Below are 10,187 nucleotides of genomic sequence, written 5' to 3'. Positions count from 1 at the left end.
TCCAGTGCTCTTCTAGCATATGCTGACATTTTCAATAGAAAACAATAAATGTTTAGTAAATTGATTTAATCATAAGGTATGAAACTGCTATTGAGAAGGTTCTGTACATACCTTAATCCACATTTCCTGGCATCTCTGTTGATAGGTTCTATAAAAGTGCACAATATTGATTTTACGCATCACGGTGTCTAAAATATCATACATCAAAAATATGTTTTTAACCATTTTACACAGTGGTGTGCTTTCTGCGATTATTTTTCTCGAGAGCTTCTGTCCCTTGTCATCGAAGAAGAGCTTGTTGATTAGTACTGGAAAGCTCACTTTTTATATCAAACTATCTGTAGTTAGGCCTGCCAGCAGCCACAGCACTGTGAGTAAATGGTGCCAATTCACATGGTCAGCATGCAGTCTGGCTCACGTGTTTGTGCGGTATTTTGTTCCATTGGAGTTGACTCTTGCTGAGGTTCAGTTCCACTTGCATGGCTCACCCTCCAACATCTCGCCGAAATGTTAGCAAGCTATTTGTCCATGGGGAGCGGAGCAGATATCCAAGCCAGATCTTTTCCTCACCTGATGTCCACGCACGTACTTTCCAGTAGGCATCACTGGATGGATGACGAGGAGCAGGAACTCTTTCTGTCCATCTTTTTTGCCCGCACTGATTATTGTGCCCCAACCATTGTCCCAGTTAAAATCAGCTGGGGATGGAACCTGCATTCATTTACTGACACAGGCATGAGGAAGCCAAAAATGTTTAATATGAATCTTTCTCATGTCTGCAAACCAAATATGGACATCTTGACCAGGTATTCAAATTGTACCTTCCTGATCCACATGACAGTGTTAGATGCTGCCTTTAGCAACTGAGCCGTGACAGGTGTTTGTGTTTGTATAATATTGCTGAGAGTAGAGAGTCTGACTCTGTACCAGGTTCTAATTGGGCATCGTATATTTTTAACTCCACTGTTGTAGAGGAGCCACTCCTTGATAAGACAAGTTATGTTGGTGACAGAAGAGTTAGAAACACAGGTTATTGACAGGGCCATTGATTTATGGCAACTGAATCAATCAAAGTGTGTTGCTATTATGTAGGATGTTTTGAGGATCGTATTATATGATTCTGTCCGTGAAAACTGTAAATTAGTAGCCTTGGTTATTATGCTACTGGTGAAGCTGGTATTTGCCAGTGGGGAAGATTATAGTACTGCTGTTGGGTTATTGCACTGCTGAAAGTATTTGTGTAATATGCTACACAAACCTACATTAAGTCCTGTTTACTGTGGGTTTTTTTCTTGCCAGTCAACTATCTAAAGGAATAAACAGCAGAACTCCAGGCTCTAACAGTTAGCTCTGCATGTTTCAGTTCTTGTCTGTGGCTGCTGTCCTTTTTCTCCCAGACAATTAGAAGGCATCCAAGTGGAGATGATGGAGCATCAAGTGGGTGATGGTAAGTTGTCCTGACTTTTGTGTTGCCTTCTGAAGCATTCAAGACTGACCTGGACATCAATCTATTTGGATTCTGTGACTCCGGTAAATATAACTGGTACAGCAGTGTGCTGGTAAGAAAGGAGACTAAGTGATGGGCCTCCACACGCACAAAAAATACACAAAAATTAATAATATTTCCTACAAAATAGTACATTTTAGAACAGTTTTTTCAGGACACATAAGTGAGAGTTCTTTATACTAGTAATTCCCCTGCAGTTACTCATCTAAATCTTGGTGAAAATTGAATGATGGCGGGTACTTTTCATACCTAATTGTATAATATTCCATTTTTTAGATCATGCCATGGTGGCTGCACACTCGAGCACAGTTAATCATATTTGTCTCAAAAACCTTACTGAAAAATAAATATGTGCTTGGACAGTTTGACAGCTATTTTGGTATTCAGTTGAGAGAGATCTGTTTTTGATCAATGCATCCAAGATATATTTCTGTTTGAGTTCTTCGCTTCAGGATTGAGCAACATAAGATCTGGTTATTTTACATTTTGAGAATGGTGCCATTGGGATTGGGTAAAAAAAAAGAAAGACTTGCAATTATACTGCCCTTTCACAGCCTCAGGATGTCCCAAAGCACTTTACAGCCAATGAAGTACTTTTGAAGTGTAGTCACTGTTGTAATGTAGGAAATGCGTCAGCCAATTTGTGCACAGCAAGCTCCCAGAACCAGCAATGTGATGATGACCAGATAATCTGTTTTTGTTATGTTGATTGAGGGATAAATATTGGCCCTGGACATTGGGGATAACTCCCCTGCTCTTCTTCGAAATAATGCCATGGGATTTTTTTTACATTCACCTGAGAGAGCAGACAGGGCCTTGGTTTAACGTCGCATCAGCAATACGGCACCTCCGACAATGCAGCACTTCTTCAGCACTACACAGGGTTGTGCAGTGAATTAGCACTCTGTCTTCTCACCTCTGCAATTTGGGTTTGAGTTCGGTCCAGTTTTATGGATTGAATGTCTCCTCCCTCTGGTTGTGAAAGTCCCACATGAAATACATTGGCAAAGTCTAATCTAAATGATCTAGACTGCCCACCACTCGTGCTGCAGTCTAACATTACATTATTATCACTCGAAGGATATCCTTTGGAGTTAACTTTGGTCATTTTTTAATTCAGTTACTTCCTTGAGAAGTTTCTGCCTTCTCCAACATTGATTTGGCTCGTTGCTTACCCATGTAGCAGATTTTTGAAGACACCTTTGAACGTAATCTTTGTGTAGGCTGACTGCGCAAGAAAATTTACAAAAGCTCAAAATAGTGGAAAGCAGTATTTACAAGTACATTAGCTAATGATCTTGCAGTTCAAATATGCGGTGTGTAATACGAGTATACAGAGCTCCCTCAATGGCTCAGCGAGTTTATCCAGTGAGCAGCTGAGCAATACAGACCAGGAAGGTCCCATGTTTCATTTCTCTGGTTTGTGCTGAAGTATCTGATCTGTGTCGATTGTAGGATCATCATCAATTGGCTTCAACATCCATTAATTGAGGAAAGGAAAATATGGTGTCCAGAACCTTTATTAGAAGACCTCATTTGTGGCCATTGGGTGAGGATTGAATACATCGGACTACATAGGATTACATAGGATATTCAGCCCAACCAGTCCATGCAGGCGTTTACACTCCACTCAAGCCTCCTCCCGTCTTTCCTCATCTAAATCTATTAGCATTCCCTTCTCCCTCATATGTTTGTCTAGCCTCCCTTGAAATGCATCTATACTATTCACTTCAACCACTCCCTGTGGTAGCGAGTTCCACACTTTGGATAAAGAAGTTTCTTCTGAATTCCCTATTGGATTTCTTGGTGACTATCTTATATTGATGACCTCTAGTTATGCTCTTCCCCACAAGTAGAAACATTCTCTCTCTATCTACTCTATCAAAATCTTTCAAGATTTTAAAGACCTCTTTTTAGGTCACCCTTCAGCTGTTTTTCAAGAGAAAAGAGACCCAGCCTGTTCATCCTTTCCTGATATGTATATCCTTATACTTCTGGTATCATCCTTGTAAATCTTCTCTGCATCCTCTCCAGTGCCTCTATATCCTTTTTATAATATGTTGACCAGAACTGTACGCAGTACTCTAAGTGTGGTCTAACCAAGCTTCAATGCAGGTTTAACATAACTTCCCTACTTTTCAATTCTATACCTCGAGAAATAAACCCGAGTGCTTGGTTTGCTTTTTTAATGGCCTTGTTAACCTGTGTCGCAACTTTTAGCGATTTATACTCCGAGATCCCTTTATTCCTCAAACCACCAGACTCTCACCCTCCAAGTAATAAGTGACCTCTATTCTTCCAACCAAAATGTAATATCTCACATTTATCAGTGTTGAACTTCATTTGCCAATTGTATGCCCATTCTGGAAGTTTATTAATGTCCTCCTGTAACTTGTTGCCGTCCTCTTCAGTATTGACTCTCGTCCCCAATTTGGTGTCACCTGCAAATTTAGAATTTCTATTTTTGATTCCAAAGTCCTCAAGTGTGAAGTCTCCTATTAACGAATTGCTTGCTGACCTCATCATCATAGGCAGTCCCTCGAAACGAGGATGACTTGCTTCCATGCCAAAAAACATAGAAACATAGAAAATAGGTGCTGGAGTAGGCTATTCAGCCCTTCGAGCCTGCACCACCATTCAATATGATCATGGCTGATCATGCAACTTCAGTACCCCATTCCTGCTTTCTCTCCATACCCTTGATCCCTTTAGCAGTAAGGGTCACATCTAACTCCCTTTTGAATATATCTAACGAGGATGAGTTCACAGGTGTTTTGAATGAAGGACCCGAACTACAGGAGGGCTTTAAACTAGCTTGGCAGGGGGATGGGAACCCAGGAGAGGGCTCTGAGCTAGTTAGAGTGGGTGAGAGCTCAGATGAACAGAACCCCAAGAAAGGATGCAAAAGGCAGGAGGCAACAGAGCAGAGTAGCACTGGGGTAAGTGCAAACCACAAGGTGATAGGAAGGGACAATATGTATAAAGGAAGGGTCAAAACTAAAAACCATAGTTTAAAAACTAGTATTAAAACACTTTACCTAAACGCATGCAGCATTCGAAACAAAGTAAATGAGTTGACGGCACAAATCATTACAAATGGATATAATTTGGTGGCCGTTAGAGAAACGTGGTTGCAGGGGGGCCAAGACTGGGAATTAAACATACAGGGGTATCTGACAATTTGGAAAGATAGACAAGAAGGGAAAGGAGGTGGGGTAGCTCTGTTAATAAAGGATGATATCAGGGCAGTTGTGAGAGACGATATTAGCTCTAATGAACAAAATGTTGAATCATTGTGGGTGGAGATTAGAGATCGTAAGGGGAAAAAGTCACTGGTGGGCATAGTTTATAGGCCCCCAAATAATAACTTCACGGTGGGGTGGGCAATAATCAAGGGAATAATGGAGGCATGTGAAAAAGGAACAGCAGTAATCATGGGGGATTTTAACCTACATATCGATTGGTCAAATCAAATCCCATGGGGTAGCCTTGAGGAGGAATTCATAGAATGCATACGGGATTGTTTCTTAGAACAGTATGTTACAGAACCTACAAGGGAGCAAGCTATCTTAGATCTGGTCCTGTGTAATGAGACAGGAATAATAAACGATCTCCTAGTAAAAGATCCTCTCGGAATGAGTGATCACAGTATGGTTGAATTTGTAATACAGATTGAGGGTGAGGAAGTAGTGTCTCAAACGAGCGTACTATGCTTAAACAAAGGGGACTACAGTGGGATGAGGGCAGAGTTGGCTAAAGTAGACTGGGAACACAGACTAAACGGTGGCACAATTGAGGAACAGTGGAGGACTTTTAAGAAGCTCTTTCATAGTGGTCAACAAAAATATATTCCAGTGAAAAAGAAGGGCGGTAAGAGAAGGGATAACCAAGGAAATAAAGGAGAGTATCAAATTAAAAACCAATGCGTATAAGGTGGCCAAGGTTAGTGGGAAACTAGCAGATTGGAAAAATTTTAAACGACAGCAAAGAATGACTAAGAAAGCAATAAAGAAAGGAAAGATAGATTACGAAAGTAAACTTGCGCAAAACATAAAAACAGATAGTAAAAGCTTTTACCGATTATATAAAACGGAAAAGAGTGACTAAAGTAAATGTTGGTCCCTTAGAAGATGAGAAGGGAGATTTAATAATGGGAAATGTGGAAATGGCTGAGACCTTAAACAATTATTTTGCTTCGGTCTTCACAGTGGAAGACACAAAAACCATGCCAAAAATTGCTGGTCACGGGAATGTTTGAAGGGAGGACCTTGAGACAATTACTATCACTAGGGGGGTAGTGCTGGACAGGCTAATGGATCTCAAGGTAGACAAGTCCCCTGGTCCTGATGAAATGCATCCCAGGGTATTAAAAGAGATGGCGGAAGTTATAGCAGATGCATTCGTTATAATCTACCAAAATTCTCTGGACATCTGGGAAGGAACCAGCGGATTGGAAAGCAGCTAATGTAACGCCTCTGTTTTAAAAAAAAGGGGACAGACAAAAGGCAGGTAACTATAGGTCGGTTAGTTTAACATCTGTTGTGGGGAAAATGCTTGAAGCTATCATTAAGAAAGAAATAGCAGGACATCTAGATAGGAATAGTGCAATCAAGCAGACGCAACATGGATTCATGAAGGGGAAATCATGTTTAACTAATTTACTGGAATTCTTTGAGGATATAACTAGCATGATGGATAGAGGTGTACCGATGGATGTGGTGTATTTAGATTTCCAAAAGGCATTCGATAAGGTGCCACACAAAAGGTTACTGCAGAAGATAAAGGTACGCGGAGTCAGAGGAAATGTATTAGCATGGATAGAGAATTGGCTGGCTCACAGAAAGCAGAGAGTTATGATAAATGGGTCCTTTTCGGGTTGGAAATCGGTGGTTAGTGGTGTGCCACAGGGATCGGTGCTGGGACCACAACTGTTTACAATATACATAGATGACCTGGAAGAGGGGACAGACTGTCAAATTTTCAGATGACACAAAGATTAGTGGGAAAGCGGGTTGTGTAGAGGACACAGAGAGGCTGCAAAGAGATTTAGATAGGTTAAGCGAATGGGCTAAGGTTTGGCAGATGGAATACAATGTCGGAAAATGTGAGGTCATCCACCTTGGGGGAAAAAAAAAACAGTAAAAGGGAATATTATTTGAATGGGGAGAAATTACAACATGCTGTGGTGCAGAGGGACCTGGGGGTCCTTGTGCATGAATCCTAAAAAGTTAGTTTGCAGGTATAGCAGGTAATCAGGAAGGCACATGGAATGTTGGCCTTCATTGCGAGAGGGATGGAGTACAAAAGCAGGGAGGTCCTGCTGCAACTGTATAGGGTATTGGTGAGGCTGCACCTGGAGTACTGCATGCAGTTTTGGTCACCTTACTTAAGAAAGGATATACTAGCTTTGGAAGGAGTACAGAGACACTTCACTAGGCTGATTCAGGAGATGAGGGGGGGTTACCTTATGATGATATATTGAGTAGACTCGTCTTTACTCGTTGGAGTTCAGAAGGATGAGGGGTGATCTTATAGAAACATTTAAAATAATGAAAGTGATAGACAAGATAGAGGCAGAGAGGTTGTTTCCACTGGTCGGGGAGACTAGAACTAGGGGGCACAGCCTCAAAATACAGGGGAGCCAATTTAAAACTGAGTTGAGAAGGAATTTCTTCTCCGAGAGGGTTGTGAATCTGTGGAATTCTCTGCCCAGGGAAGCAGTTGAGGCTAGTTCATTGAATGTATTCAAATCACAGATAGATAGATTTTTAACCAATAAGGGTTATGGGGAGCGGGCGGTTAAGTGGAGCTGAATCCACGGCCAGATCAGCCATGATCTTGTTGAGTGGTGGAGCATGCTCGAAGGGCTAGATGGCCTACTCCTGTTCCTAATTCTTATGTTCTATGTTCTTATGTACATCCTGAAGGGTGGAAGATGCCTGTGCGTGGATTTATTTAACGTGTGGAGGCCGTTGCACACCAGCCACCACACGGGCTTGACAGAGCTAGGTCTTGGTCCAGTGGCAAGGATTAACCAAGACGACTGGATACCAGCTCTGCTGCATGGACCAAGTGCGCACACATATCGCAATGTGGGCTGACCATACTCATTATAAAAAGCCAGCTATTGTGTTGCACCAGGTTTTACGTGATGAGCAGAAATAAGGCACTTTTTTAGCATTGAAAACACCTGTTAGCAACACCTTCTCGTATAACAGGTATTGTGAACATTTTTATAATGGGAATTTCCATTTGAGGATGATGACATAGAGTTACCAATGCAATGTGTGCCCCACGGACTAGATTTAATATACAGTAGATATTTGTTGAAGACTGCATGATGGTTTTCCTTATAGGTGTCAAGCCAACAAACATACAAATCCTATAGATAATGGCATTACAGTTTAGGCTCTCTGTAACTCTGGCATCATTAATATGAAATTAATATGACACAATTGAAACGAAACTGAAGGGTGCAAAGCCTGCCATATAGAGCTCAGAACAAGAGGCCTTTGAACAAAGAACTGTCAGTCAATCAAGTTCAAAGACACAACGGAGCATGAGGCCTCTTGACAAGCAAATGTCCACATTTCATCCAGGCCTTGCATATCCATGAATGTTTTGACAAGGCACAATCACATTAGCCCCAAGATAAGGTCCCTGCATCCCATCTGATCAACGAATCCGAGACCCTCAGCCTGTGCAATATTGATTTCCCAGGACCGGCTCTTTTGTGACCAGCAAGGCTAGACAGATTTCATCTCAACATTATAAATTCAAAAACCACCATTTATAACAGTAAATTAATTAGAAAAAAAATACATAGTGGTGAAATGTTATAGTTTGAAGCGAGATGGACTTTTGTTGCCATCACAAATGGTTTATAAAAACAGAAAAGGCTGGAAATACTAAACGGGTCAGGCAGCCTCTGTGGAGAGAGAAACAGAGTTAACATTTCAGGTGGGTGACCCTTCGTTGAATAGGAAAAAGTTAGAGATGCGACAGGTTTTTAAGCAACTGCAGGGAGGGTGGGGCGGGAGGGAGGAAAGAACAAAAGTGAAGGTCTGTGATCGGGTGGAAGGCAGGAGAGATTGAGACACAAAAGGGATGATGGTGCGAGGCAAAAGGAAATGGTAATGGGACGAGTTAAGAAACAAAAGATGAGTCGAGATAGGGTGTAAATAGAAGAAACATCAGCAGTTGCCATGGGAAAGAGAGGAACAGCACCTCCTCTTTCGTTTAGGCACTTTATAGCCTTCTGGACTCAACATCGAGTTCAACAATGTCAGACCGTAACCCCTGCCCCTATTTTTTCTCTCTTTCCCATGGCAACTGTTGATGTTTCATTCATTTACACCCTATCTAGACTCATGTTTTGTTTCTCAACTTGTCCCATTACCATCTCCCTTTGCCTTGCACCATCATTCCTTTTTCTCTTAATCTCTCTTGCCTTCCACCCTATCACAGACCTTCCTTTTTGTTCATTCCTCCTCTCCCCCTATTCCCAGCCCCTACACTTTCTTGAAAACCTGTTACATCTCAAACTTTCCCCAGTTCTGATGAAGGGTCATCGACATGTAACGATAACTCTGTTTCTCTCCCCACAGATGCTGCCTGACCTGCTGAGTATTTCCAGCATTTTTCTGTTTTTATTTCAGATTTCCAGCATCTGCAGTATCATAAATGTTCAAGTTTTCATGCTGCTTTGGTGAGTGGAGCAGGGGTTAGTTATTGTCATCTTTCCATCATGGATTGTCCCTTCCTCACACGTTGTCTTGTCTTCTGCCAAAGGTGCTATCGTTTTACAGGAGTGTGGCTTGACTTGTGCTGACTGCCCATTCCACTGGATGGCATCTCGTCCAAGTGAACATTCTTCATGCATCAGCTCAGACTGAAGAGCTGCAATGGGTTATTCAACTTTATTTAACTTTTCTAAACAGACATCCACATGAGATCAGAGATTAGTAGTGGGAACCTCGACCGATTCCCCGCAACCCCTTTCACCTTAGCCTAAGTTTGTTGAGACCCAACCGGTCGGTGCCTGGCTGAAATCAGTCAACCGAAGACTGAAGCTGGTAATCGTTTTCAGCATACAAAACCAGTGCGTCAAGAACAATGAATATTGCAAAACACACCTATAACGAAAACCATCATGCAGTCTTCAACAAATATCTACTGTATATTAAATCCAGTCCGTGGGGCACACACATTGCATTGGTAACTCTATGTCATCATCCTCAAATGGAAATTCCCATTATAAAAATGTTCACAATACCTGTTATACGAGAAGGTGTTGCTAACAGGTGTTTTCAATGCTAAAAAAGTGCCTTATTTCTGCTCATCACGTAAAACCTGGTGCAACACAATAGCTGGCTTTTTATAATGAGTATGGTCAAAAAGAACTGCTTTCAGTCTGCATGCACTTGCAAGCTCTAGCATCCACATAGCATGTAGAACAGTTTAATTTTCTGAGCCTGCAATGTGACGGCCATATTGGCAAGAGTAAATATAGAAAATAAGTAAATTTTACCTATGAAGCTTTTAGTTGAAGTTTTGCTCCCTTACAGATTTTTTGGAGCTTCAATGCTTCCATTTTTAGCTGCCTTTATCCCACCACAGCCATTGCCTCATGTGACCAACGCAACCCAGCTAGTTTCTGCTTGTGCAGTTGCCCATCTCC

The sequence above is a fragment of the Pristiophorus japonicus genome, chromosome 13, assembly GCF_044704955.1.
Source record: "Pristiophorus japonicus isolate sPriJap1 chromosome 13, sPriJap1.hap1, whole genome shotgun sequence".
NCBI classification, from domain to species: domain Eukaryota; kingdom Metazoa; phylum Chordata; class Chondrichthyes; family Pristiophoridae; genus Pristiophorus; species Pristiophorus japonicus.
Note: the sequence above shows the minus strand (reverse complement) of the source record.